Raw genomic sequence first — 13,885 nt, forward strand, 5'->3', positions numbered from 1 at the left:
AACAGATTTTTCTTGTATTTTCAATTAAAGACTATCTTCTGTAAAACAAAATGTGTAAACATGCCAAGCAACTAAACAGACTCACTTAAGTCTGACTCTTCATCAGACTGGCTAGACTCCCCGGGCAGAACTTCCTGCTCAGCGAGTACAGTGGCTATCTTAGTTCTAAGTTCGTCTTTCTCACAAGAAGTTGGAGTAATTTCAATATGGTAATACTATGCAATGGACATGAGCTGTGCTTTGGTACAACAAAAACTTGATGTAGAACACACTTTTACAGCAAAAGTCACAGGAAAGTACTACTGGAGGCAGATCACAAAATAAGCTCCTAACTAGGCTGCTACAAACCAGCACAAGACAAAGTAACACTACCACACAGAACAAGCGCTACAAACTTAAGCACAGTTAACAAACTACAAACAAACCAGTGCAACACAAGGTAACACTACCACACAGAACTAAAGTGTTATGAAACAAAAGCACAGTTAACATTACCGTAGGCCTACACAAAACCAAAAGTAAGCAATAAAAACTTACAAAGCACTCGGCTGATACCAGTAGCATTTTCCACAACTATTTCAGGCCACACAGTATAGAAATAGCATTAAAACTGCCACCCTTACATGAGACAGTGCAACTCAAGCACTAAACGCTACTAATCTTCCCCCACTGAGAAGAAAGTAGGTCACACAAAATGTAGTCCCTGCAAAAAGCATGTGACTACACAAACACAAAGCTCACACAGACTAAATGAAAGCATGAGCACTGGCAATTCTTACTTAAACTGCCAGACTAATCAGGGTTACAAATGTTCTAGAAGAACAAAACTACAGCCTAGCATTTAACAGGAATTACTGCGCATAACAAAATAAAATGGCTCCGACTCCCTACATTCACACAGAATATGGTGTGTGTGACCAAAGGCCAGCGAATGCCACCACATGCTATTGCTAGATTAGAAGTTGACATTTCTAACTAACCTAATCGAGAACTTACTTGGTTTCCTCTCTACATAAGAGACTGCAATTCTATCTAACTAGAACGCGACTAGTCTTCATCGGTTTTCTCGGGCACGCCAGGGGGCATCCCAGGGTAACCACACAAAAACAATGAAGTGGTAATGGTCACACCAACACTTGCAGGCTTACTTAACCAGGAAAGCTCTAAAATGAAAAAATCTACCTCATGTGGCAACATCAGCATGAACCCTCTAACTAACAGAAACAAAATAGAAAATAAAGTTTTCAGGTACAAAGATTAACTCACCCATTCCAAGCTGAGCTTTGCACAAGCCCCCATTATGTTATTACCATCTCGAAAGCTGCAACATAAGGAGGGACATGACACCGGGTTAGATGAATACATTTATTTACAAAAAGGATAAAGTAAGAGAATAAACAAAAAACTGGCTCTTGTGTCAGGGAGTTAAGAGAGAATGCGGGAAGAGGAAGGAGCAACCTATGTAAACCCAGCTCACATCTTCACACAGGTGCCCCCAGTCAGTCATCAGTGAGCTGCACCTATAACACAAAGACATAAAGCAGACACACACACACACACATATACATGCAAGCAAGCAAAACAATAACAGGACACAAAATGACACATAAAAGTACAATAATGCCTTACATGTATGAAACAACCGACCTCAATCAACTTTGATTCATCTTCACTGTTTTGTAAAAAGTTGACAATCTGTTGTGTGTCCCTTAACCCCCTGCTTCTGTCTCTCTGGAAGAACGGGGGACACAGTCCTGGCAAAGGACAAAGATTAAACCAGAACATGTTGGCACCTATGACAATTATAGTTTGCAAATGACCATGCAACCAAGTCTCCTTTCTACTGGGACCTTTTGTCTAAGAGCTTTTAAGTGTACAGTCTGGCCATAAGTTTCGGGGAAAAAAACTCACTAACTCTTCTACTAGGCCCCGCTGCCATACTATGTCACTGAGACTTGAATCCATAATTTCAAAGTGAATCCCAGTCTTCGCTGTCAAAGTCCAGCCCTTTGACACTCATGCAAACGATCACCAACCACCTCCCAAAGGAACCTAATTAGTGAAATAATCCAGTATAACATTTGGTTGGAATTCAACTTGAGGGAATTGTGGGGACCAAGAGTACCAAGTCAACACTTCCCTAAAGAGAGCGTTCCTCCTCAGTCATCTCAGGAAAAGGGAACAGAAGCATGACAAAGCATCTTCACAGTTTGAAATGAGCTTTGTGCTCAAGTTCGTGCCATTAATTAAGCCACACAGGTGTTTCCTCCACCTGTTTTTCTGTTCTAATATAGAATAGCTTTCTTTGGTCACGTTGCCTTTTTCACATAATGAATTTCAGGACTTCCCTTCCCTTGGGCCTTTTACATCAGCTGACTGACTATCTGATCCTATTGGATAGTTGATGTCTATCATATTTTGGTAGTGAAACATTTTCTCAAAGTCTTCATGGAAGACACACAAATGTTTAATGAGGACGACTACTGCAAACTGTAATTGGACAACTCACAATGATGAATTACTGACACTGACTGCAATCTGCACAAGTAATAGTTGTCTAATACTGAGCTTCTGTTGTGTGAGAGGCAGGTTGCAAGCACACCAAAACTCCTTTAACATCTTTTCTAATGGAAAACAAATCAAGGATTTAAATGTTACTTACATATGAGACAACCATATTTGTATTCTGTTCAGACACTTATTTACTGCCAAACTGGGTGCATAAGAGCTTTAAAAGGAGAATTCCCTGTCTGAATTTTCACTTGGACTTGGAAGTCAAATTTGTGCTTTTAAAAAAATAAAATGCTACACTTAGCCTAACCCAACAGTAATATCCTAGAACCGTGAGACTGTGTAACATTTAGCCTCTGACAAGAAACAGAAGGATCAATCTGTTCCCTTTTCACCAATAAAGCCATGCACACAATATAAAAAAAGCACATGCACTCGTGGCTCCCCTTTTGGGAATACGTCCAACAGAAATCAATAGTTCCCTTTGAGAAGTGCAGTACATATATGCAACAGTTTGTTTCAGAGTCTACAGAGAGAGCCTTTCTACGCTGACACACATCCTGCTTCTCTGGCACAGAGATTGACAAGGTTCCTCCCACAGTGTTTCCCAAATCACACACACGTAGGCAGAGGTTAATAAGGTGTAGGTGCACCTCACTGACTGAGTGGACTGCTGCTGCTCTTTCCATTTACTAACATTTCTACCTTGTCCCACCAAAAACATATTCATATTGTTTTTTAGTGAACCAAAAAGAGACAGCAACATTATCAGACCATATTTAAATCTGCTTTTATCTATTCTCCTTGATGCCCTTACTTGCTCATTCTCTTTCCCCCTGCTCCCTCTCCTTTCCTAACCATCCCCACAAAATCACCCCCACCTCACTCCATGTTTATCCCGCTGCAATCTCACACTCCTTCCTACGCACCGATGTCAGTTTGTCTTCATGAATGTGTGTATTCAGCTCTTTTACAAGAATAGTTGTAGTCCTGTTGCCATGGTGGCTTGGCTTGTTTCATTACCAAATTTGTCATTACCAGATTTTTTTTGTATTTTCAATTAAAGACTATCTTCTGTAAAACAAAATGTGTAAAATACCTCAAGAGCTAAATGCTTTATATTTTCAGAGCTGTATTAATTGATACCGTCAATTAGAAAAGGGTATATTAAACTTGAGGATAATTTGAGGTAAGCCATGTGGCTTTTCAGAATGGAGAACAGCTTTTGTGCAAATCTTGGCACAGCTTGTACTCTTTCGCCCATGAGAATAACTCGGCAGAGGGAGTCAAGTGTTCTCTTGCAGATAATCGGTTGTTTCAGCTTTAAGCTCTCTCCAATAGCCAAATTGCTTTGTGACCACAGCATGACTGAACTACTGTCCCTCTTTCACTTGCTGATGAAGAAACCAATCGCTTGCTTTAGTATTTCAGAGAGCCGGCTGCTATTATCAAGTTGCACAAATTAATCTTTTGTAAATCAGTCCTGTGGAGTGTGTTATATGTGCTGAAATGTGCAAAAATTGTAAATGTGTATGTGGTCAGCTGTGTTTTCTTCTAGTTGTGTTGTGTTTGTGCTGTCTGTTGGTGGTAAAGGTCCTGCACACCTATTACCCACACAGGTGTTTTCATTTATTTTGGCTGACCAGACCTCTTCTCAAGTCTGTGAGAGTGTGTAGGCTACACACTGTTTGAGTGGCATCTCCCTTCCTCTCCTGTTAGTTATCTTGCACCTGTTGGGGTGGGACAAATTACACCTTTACCATTCTAATTAGTTCAGTGAATCTGGTGACCTCATGTACACCCAGCATAGTTTTGCATACCTTCAACCTGAGTAGAGGTCTAATCAGTCAGAATAACTGAAAACCCCTGTCGGGATGAGCAGGGCCTTTAAGTTAAAATAAGTGGTTAGTTGTTTCCTTGTTAAATGGGCCCATAATTAAGCACCACCTTTTCTCATTACATCTGTCTGTTTGCATATTTAGATGAGGTAAATATTTCACCTACTAAAATGCCATTCTCAGGCGGAAAAAGCTAGGAAACTGAAGGACAATCCATTGAAATAGTCATAAACTGAACAACACATCCTAATAATTAAATGATAGTATAGGTCTAAAATTCAGCCGGCAAAAAACAACCTATAGTTACGTTTACGCCATCTAGCAGCCATATTAATGCACTCCAGAATGACCCATAGGATCATAATATACTGCTTACCAATCTCTGTTAAAAAATAATTATGTTTTATAATGTGACAACGCTGTGGTTGAGGTCTGGTTAGATTTACGCACAAAAACCACTTGGTTAGGGCTTAGGAAAGATCATGATTTGGGTTAAAATGATCACTTGAAACGAGTTTTATACGTGGCCTGAAATTACGACCTATTTTCTTGTGAAGACAGGCTGAAACTGAATGTGATGAAAGCTTGAAATATGTACTTGGTAATCCAGATGAGATATGGTAACGGAGTTGTGGGTCTAAATAAATGAAACATTAATAACGACACTTCCCTAAATAAACAACCCACGATGAAAAAGAAAAAAATACTGTACATCTCGGATTCTCTGAATTTATGTAGTACAATGCATACATTAGTTATACACAAGCATGGCCTGTATGTTGTCAATAATGTTTTTTTTCAATTCAGCATTGTTTACCAAATTTTGGTCCAGCTGTTGTTTATCTCTTTCATTTCAGGTAAAGATTTACCCCAACACATCCTTCAGATTCACCCTCTTGATGCATGTGCTGTCTAGATTGGAAATGTACTGCAGTTCCTCCAGTGGGTCTTTCCCAGGTATCCCAGTTGCAAGCACAAAATAGTCCTGATTAGATGCCTGAACCACCTCACCTGGCTCCTTTCAATGTGAAAGAGCACTAGCTCTATAAACTCAGAGTTCCTCATCCTATTCCTCATCCTGCCCAGATGACACTCTGTTTCTTAATACTGTCGCTACATTGTACTGTCATTATGAAGAGGAATGGATGTTCCCTCCATTTAAGAATGGAACAGATAAGGGTACAGTGACTGTGGATGCAGCACTAATGTGTCTGTTGATCTCACACTCCATACTACATACCCTGACAAGAACAAGACCTGTATATGCTTGAAAACCTTCACCTGGACCAACCACTTTCTCCCAACCCAAAGGGGGCATTCCACTATATTCCCTATGGTCTCACAGTTGGAGGTGCTGATCCTCATCCCAACCACACTTGAATGCAAACTGTTTGCGTGCATACCAACAAGACTATGGCATCAGCAAAGAGCAATAAAGTGCAAAAATACTAACGCCGCCAAAGTAGACACTTTGGCAGTGCAAACTGCTTACAGATTAAATAACAAGACTTGGCATACTTGGTCTTGTCAGAGCCAAATACATTCCTATGCTTAACTCGCTGTCAAAAATGTGGGCAAAGCTTTCATACAGCCTATTGGCTGCATCTCCACACAGAGAATGGCAATCAGGGTCAGGAGATCCTCAGTCTTTTTTCCACCACCTGATTCCTTTATTCCCCACCCTTTATGATACTAGACTTCCCTACCTCCCCATCTTAAGTGAGCTGATGGTTTCAAGAAACTTTTTGATGCAAACTGAAATTCTTTTGTCCACAGTCTCCAAAATGCTCCCACACACAGGCTTTTGCTTCTGCAACCACACAAGCTGGGGTCCCTCTGGTCTGCAGGTAGCTGTCTGATATGTCAAGACTTCTTTTGCTCCTGAGTTTCAGCCTGATGGCTTTCTCCACAGGTTTCTCCATGCTACTGCTGCTGCCATAAAAGGCACCAACAACGTTCTGACCACAGCTCAGAGCAGCTGCTTTACCAAAGGAGGCTTTGAAATAGGTCCACTTGGATTTCTGGGTTACAGTAAGTGTTCCGGTTAAATGCTCAAAGTTTTATTTTAAGATATATAACTATATGGTTTCCCTTAGGCAATTAAGGATTGCATTGCTACATCTCCAGGAATACAATTTCTTGATAATGACTTTGCATTTAGTGGTCTAATCTTTTTTTAGGTGACAGGTTTTATAAACTGTCCTCAAGCCAGCAGGTGTTCCCCTCAAACAGGATCATAAACCCTCCACCTGTGTATCTGATTGGGTCTGCAGGGTGGATATCCCCCCTTAGCAGTCCTTAACAGAGAGTGATATCTGAATGACCATTAACAAGACATCAGTCTCAATTCAATTGCCTTCTGGGATTATAGCTTGGTAATAAATTATGCCGGGATCAGACTACACGATATTTTTGTCTTTCTCGATGGTCTCTGTGTCAGATTAGGTGTTACATCTGCTCCTGCTGTCTCCCCTGACACTCCCTCCACTTCAAATTATGTTTCTTTCTAAATGTCACTTCCCAGTGGCTCCCTCTTCTCCCTGTGTGAGTGGGTGTCTGTGATTGTCTGAGTGGAGACAGGTGTGCTGGAGTCAGAGCAGAGCCCCGCCAGCTGCACCTAATCCTGCAATCAACCCCGCCTATACATTCTCAGCTCTGCCACATCCACCAGATTGTAGCCTCTGTTCAGTCAGTACTACACTTCCAGCCATTTGTTCATACTGCAGCCTTTTGCTAGCTACCCGTTGCTTTGTGCATAGCCTGAACCTATTTCCCTCTCCCCTGCAGTTCTGTGTGCTTTGCCCTCCGGCCCCTGTCTCCTAGACCTCATCTCATCTTGTCTACTCTGTTCTCCTAACCTGGACCCACCAAGCTCCATACTTTACCTTTGGGGTCTCTGCCTTGCTCTACTCTGAACCATTCCCTGGGCCTCACTTGGCTACCTCAACCCTGCAGTCCTGAAAATAAATACTGTTTTCACTCCAATCCTGTCTTTGGCCTGTCTGTATTCGTACTTGGGTTCACCTGTTTAGTTGTCCTGTAACATTAAGCAATCATAGTGCTATAAATTCTTGCTGTGTCTTGGTTAGAAGACTGGCAACCCCGACCAATCATCGTTCGCGATCTTGCACAAGTTCATAGGTTATCAGGGAGGAGGGTCAAGAAATTGTCAATTATGGCTACAGAAGCACTATGTGTGATACCAGCAGTCTTGTGTTCCGAAAAGAAAAGAAAGAAAAATCAATTGTGGACCAGTTCCTGGGTGTCATAAAGAGGACAATAAGGAATGCATTAACATGTCAAGAACATTACATAAATGCAGCTAGCTACCAGGTTTGCTGTATGTAAACAGAAGGTCTTGTTTACAGAAAATGATTGGGTTTTGGGAAATGTATGCTCTGGTAAATGAAGATACAAAGATATGTTTTAATTTTAGGTGGTTTGAAAATCACTATGACTGAAGCGCGCTCTGGCGCACATATATAAACACCGACAGTCAAAACTGTCCAGCAGCTGTCTGGCCAAGCTGAGCTGCATTTGACTTTGACTTTCTGTGCTGGTGTTAACATATGTGCATCAGAGAGGACTCTCTCATCCTATTGGTCAACGTAAAGTAACACATCATAGGAGATGTCAAACTAGGCAGGAAAATACAAAAAATTCAGACTTTTCATCGGAGTTATTGTGTCATTCTTCAATTATGTCACACTATAACACCAGTTCATTGTTCCCAATGTTCATAATTGGGCCTGATGCTGGAAATTTGTCAGCGACGACAAAATCGTGTCAAAGTCGAGCTGAATTTGTGTAGACTGTTAGGGAAATGACAACTTGTGTGAGCTGATGGTAATTCACTATGTATGCCAGCTGTCAAATATATGGGCTGAGGTCTTTCTTTGATCAAAGCTTATGAGGGATTTGATGGGGTGTAGTAAAGATAGAGAGAGAGAGAGAGAGAGGAGGAACGAGGGAGAGGTTATGTAGTATATTACATACTGTAGCGAGGATACAAAAAAGTCCTTTGTGAAAGAATTCTTCAGTTTTCTTCCAGTTCTAAAATTGTTCCCTCACTACTGTGCACCCTGTGTTCAAATGAAATAAGAGGTTTATAGATGTGAAAAAAATACAAACAGCAATTTTATACATATCAGACTTGCATAATTAATAGTTCCGAAAGTTCAAGGGTCCCCAGGAGTTTTTAGATCTCCAGGTAAAAAATCTGAGTGAGAGGTTAAGAAGATAGTCTTCCATAGTTCTTTCCACCCACAAAATGTTAAATATTTAGAAAATGTTAAATGACCAAACACAGTATTTAGTATCTTTCTTGTGTTTTAGTCAGTTTACTAGACTAGGTCCAGTCACGCATACTTAAACATTTTAAAAAACACATGATGTGATATATTAACTAAGGCAAAAAAGTTTCTAGTTTCTACAAGTTGATTTTGAATAGAAGCTGATGGCTGCCTCCAAGTCAGAAAAATGAGAAGTCATGGTACAGTATGGCAAAACTAGTTGCCCATAATGCAAAATACACAGAATATATAGAAATAGACTAGAACTTGCAAAAACTTGAGGGAGTTCCACGAAAAAAGATGACATTTTCATGGACATTTTGAATTACGATAGAATGAAAAGCACAGGTCTTACTAATAAAATTAACAATAGCTCTGCTCTATTCAAGTACTCCACACACTTGAATAGAGCAGCTAAATGGAGTTCAGCCATCATTAGTTTTATCATTTACACCTGTGCTTTTCTACTATGACATTTCAAAATCTTCTGTGAAAAGGGCTTGTAGTATTTGTCATCCATTCAACTGGAGAATAAGTTTTAGATCAGAAGGTCTGTTAGAACCTGAATGGTAAGCCATAAGAAACAATAGGGAACATGTTTTTGCCAAATATCCCCACTGCTTTCTAAACTGAAAGTCGTCTGTGATTTAACTTGATCTGATCCCTGAAAAAGTTCTGTTTTTTGCTGGTGATCCACAGGAAGGTTCACATTGTCAGTGCTTACTCTCGCATAGCCAGGCCTACAGTGATGTGCCAAAGCTGGAGTAGGGTCTGGCTGCACACAGTATCAAATCTGCTACAGAGGAAAAAAAATGCTCTGGCTTGTTTGTATTTCTTTAAACCAGTCACAATTGTCTTGGGCAGCACTAAGCCCAGGATGCAGCGACAGTGCCCTTGCAAAAAATAGTATCAAGAGGAACTTGAGTCCTCGCATTAAAATGGCTAAATCCCTGCAAAAGAAAATGTCACATAAAACACGAAAAGATGTATGTTGACTTTGTGATACAACTTTTACTGATAAAAAAGACAAACATAACTTGCTATTTCCAGCATGTAGGTTGCTAGCTCGGAGGTTATTGTTGTTGTTTCCTGCATCGACAGGGATTTTGAAAACTGTAAGACACAAGGGGAGGAGAATGCCGCCTGAAATAGCACGCCAATGGCAGGCTTATACCCACGGTGTACATCTGGGAAGTCAGACTAGTCAGTGTTTAATCTCCAACTAGCACATTAGTATGTGGGCTGTTATGGCCACTTATACACCTCTGTAGCACACCTGCAAGATTACTGTTATCATCAGAGTGCACGCATGTCATCCATTTAGCACAATTTTAAAATCTGTCCCTGTACCTTTTTCAAAAGAACTGTCTGTTCCTGCTCTCAGAAGACAATAATATTGGCTTCAGCGTTGACAATGAAAGCGGCTGGCTCCCTCCATATTTAATAGCAGCAAAAAATCTATAAACATAATCTTCAAGGCAATTAAGCACAATTAACAGGGTCTGTAGTTCCCTGTGTTCTCACCATATTGCGCTCTGACCATCATCATTCTTGTCTCAGTCTTTCTTTCTCTCTCTCTATGTCTGTTGGTTCACCCATTTCTGTTGACAACCCTATGAGCCAATAGTATCATTCAAACGTAGTGACCGATTAGTGTGAAGTCTTTGTCTTCACTGCAGCTCTTTGCTGCTCGAAGAAGGTGACAAAAGAAAGTAGTTGAAGTGAATTGGGGCATAATGAAAGGTTAGCAGTTTTTTTCCTTCTATAGTCGTGCACATGTATACACATTTCCTTTAGAGTGGAAGTTGTCCTGCGGCAAACATCTAGTTCCAAAGCCAATTGTTTCTTTATTTCACTATAGATATGCCTACTGTAGATGACATTGCATGTAAAAAATCTAAAACGTTTTTTGTATGTCTTTTTGAGACTGTCACAAAAAAACCTGGATGCAGCTCACTTAATTTCCTGCCATGTTGGGCATTTTGGCACGACACACAAAAAAAGACACTATGAGCCTTGAAACCATCTTGCTATGAGGTTAGCTCACCTAGGTAGAAACACAATATAACATAGTTGCAGCTTTTTATGATTTTATGTGGTTGTTTCCATTTACTTTTTCAGTGTCATACCAAGCAGCTGGAAAGAGGAAGAGAACCATCTGCTTTAGTCTGAGGCTTTATGTGAACTGCTCAATTTCTTTTTTTTGCATTTCTAAATGGAACAGATTCTTTTTTTTTATGACCTTGGTGGTTTACTTCAAACACTCGAGCCAGTCTTTTTCCTGTTTTTTGACAGAACTGAATTATTGAAGTTTCTAGAATACCTTCCTAAGCTGACTGCATTTAAATATGAGATTTCCCTATTTGTATTTTCTCAATGTGTACACACTTGGGATATAATTTAGTGTGTGAGTACTTTATCTTGACACTGACATAAGTCAACACTTAGGTGCAACACTTGTAGAAAAACCACACTCAGCTACTGTACATCACTGCATATATACAAAATTAAGATAAGGGGAAATGAGACATAGAGAGAATGAAACAACATAGTCAGCTCTGTGATTAACTGTGGCCATCTTTGGAGTCTGGACATGTGCAAAAGGAGGGCACAAGATGAAAATCTATACACAAAGGAGACAGAAAACAAAGTAGAGAAAAACAGAGGGACATATGGCCAAGGAAACGAGTCAACACAGGAGATATAAAATAAAGTGAGAAAGTCATGAACAGCACTCCAGTGGTCAAGATAATTGCCAAAAAAGTGCTGTGAGACAAATGCATCTTGAGTCAAGAGGTCAAAGAAACAGCATTTGGGCTTCATATATCTCCAAATGGCCATTATGAGTTAGATCAGGAGGAATCAGATACACACACACACACACACACACACACACACACACACACACATACACATACTGAATAATGGCACAAATACATTAATGCTAAAAGTTAACTCTCCTGTTTTCCTTTGAGACTTTTTTATCCCTTTGGCATTTTCATTACAAGGAGAGCCAATTATAGTGGTGTAGCCTGAATCTAACACATTATGTAGTCTCTAATATCAGTGCAATATCAGCACCCAGAGGAGAATGAATCGGACACTATTAAATATTGTATTTGTTCTGCTAGTTCAGGTAATCTTGGGATAAAATGTAATAACGAATAATTCAATCTCCATTTATTCTCTGTGAAATTCCATTCTCCAGTAGTATTGAATGAATACGCTGTCATGTACTTATAAGAAAATTAAAGACTATGTAAGGCCTTGAGTTATTATAGTACCTACTTTGTCCTTATCAAGGTGGCAATAATTCTAAAAAGGAGTAATCTTGTGTAAAAATAATTGATGAACTTTTAAATTCTAAGAGGTCTTGATGATGATGATGAGCGATTATTTCAACACATGAGGGACAGAAAAGAGAAGTTACCCAATCATGGCTATAGTTCTGTATGTGAACTGTAAGTGCTCAGCAGAAATGAATCCGATCAGGCTAAAATGTAACATGACCAAGCTGAATATTCTATACTATTTTCACACTTATAAGGGACAAAATTGGCAGCATCATGTGGAACAATCAATTTATTTGAATACTGTGGAGTTTCACTCTTCAATAAATTATGTAAATTAATTTCTGCATGACACTGATAACATTTGAAATTATAAACAGACTGCATGTCTGTTAGAAGTTGGTTTGGTAACTGTAATTATTTATACAATATATGAAGAATTTTTGATTGATTCTATTATTCTACTTCATCCACAGCATTAAATAGCACATAATTATGGTGCTGTTATCCAAAGCTGCACGAGGCTTTGAATAACAGTACAAAAATCTTACCACAATTATAGTCATTCTTAACATAAGTGACCCCAAATGAAATTGAGCTCCATATGAATTGTCTGTTCAACCAATTGAGCCTCAGTCTGCAAGTCTATTCTGCGCTTTTTGCTTTATGATATATAATTTCTTCCATTTTACATACAACCTCCCAGTCACCTCAAATGAGTATAAGGCTACATTCTTTGAACCTGCTGCATGTCTTGCCATGTTTTTAGAATATGTACTTGCTTTATGTTTGCTGAAGAGATTTGTCTTATTTCTCAAATGAACACATAGCAATATGCTAATGTGCGACTGACGTGTGGATTAACAGTGCAGACATTAATCCACAACAGTATTCAACTCATATATAGCATGAGGCTGATGCTCTGCATTTATGGACCTTTGGTCCTGATGGTAATAGAGACAGACGAACAGGCAGACACAGACCTCTACCTTTGGCAGTAGAGGTTTCAAGAGAAACAGAATAAATAATGCACTTTCTCCCTTAAGTACTTCACTTATGTTACCCTTGAGCAGGGCACTAATGAGAGAAATCAGTAAGCTTTTTAAATTTCCAAACCAAATAGTTATTTTTCTGTTGGTTTCTGATGTTGTCGACTCAATGAGCACTTGAGTACACATGAACTGCTGAAATTTCTGCCTTTAAAAGTCACTTTTTCAGCCTTGTTTCTGTGTTTGGGATCAGTAAAGTACCTTTGCACTCATATTAACTTTTTTAACACAAATGCATCCAGCTACACTACAAAACTGCTCATGCAACACCTATTGTGCACTGTGATGGCACTGTGAGTGCAGGGTTTGGTCAACACACAATGTAACACAAACCTGGTCAGTTTTAGTATTCTGTTCATCTGTGCTTCTCTCCCAAGGGGTTGAGCATTGACTTTGGCAGATCACTTTCTCTGGAAGAGAAATTATGGATTTATTTGAAGAGACACAAATAAATGGTGTATACAAACTCCCCCCCCCCCCCCCCCAATGGAGTGTGATAGTGTAATTGATATTGTAGAGCACTGGAAGGTGTGAGAGAAATTGAGTGTCGAGAACGAGGCAGGAAAGAGAGAGTAAGTGAGAGAGGCCGGTCCCAAAAAAATAAAATAATCTAATAATTCATGTTGGGAAGCTTATTGGGATGCCAAAACGTGATCATTGGGGAATGAAGTTTCAAAAATAATGCTGGAAGAAAGGATGAGAAAACAGATGTGATCAGTATTTCCACCAGAGACAAAATGCTTACTCGTGCTGGGATGGCCACATATCTCTCGAGCAATCCGGTGTGACTTTGAAGAATCTTTGCAGACATTTTTTCAAGCCAAAGCAAAACGACATTACAATCCAGGTCACAAATCCATTACACTCTGTCTGTTTCCAAAGTGTTTTCTAGCTCTGAGTCACGG

At 39.7% G+C, this 13,885-nt stretch overlaps 1 long non-coding RNA gene across 1 annotated transcript; it reads left to right on the top strand.

Moving 5' to 3' along the window:
- Positions 1-6,144: 6,144 nt before the first annotated feature.
- On the top strand, positions 6,145-7,336 carry LOC122996068. The gene is made up of 3 exons (XR_006406926.1): positions 6,145-6,380; positions 6,874-7,037; positions 7,137-7,336. It is a non-coding gene; the product is annotated as an uncharacterized LOC122996068 (long non-coding RNA).
- The last annotated feature ends 6,549 nt before the right edge of the window (positions 7,337-13,885 follow it).

The sequence above is a fragment of the Thunnus albacares genome, chromosome 13 (genome assembly GCF_914725855.1).
Source record: "Thunnus albacares chromosome 13, fThuAlb1.1, whole genome shotgun sequence".
Classification (NCBI taxonomy): domain Eukaryota; kingdom Metazoa; phylum Chordata; class Actinopteri; order Scombriformes; family Scombridae; genus Thunnus; species Thunnus albacares.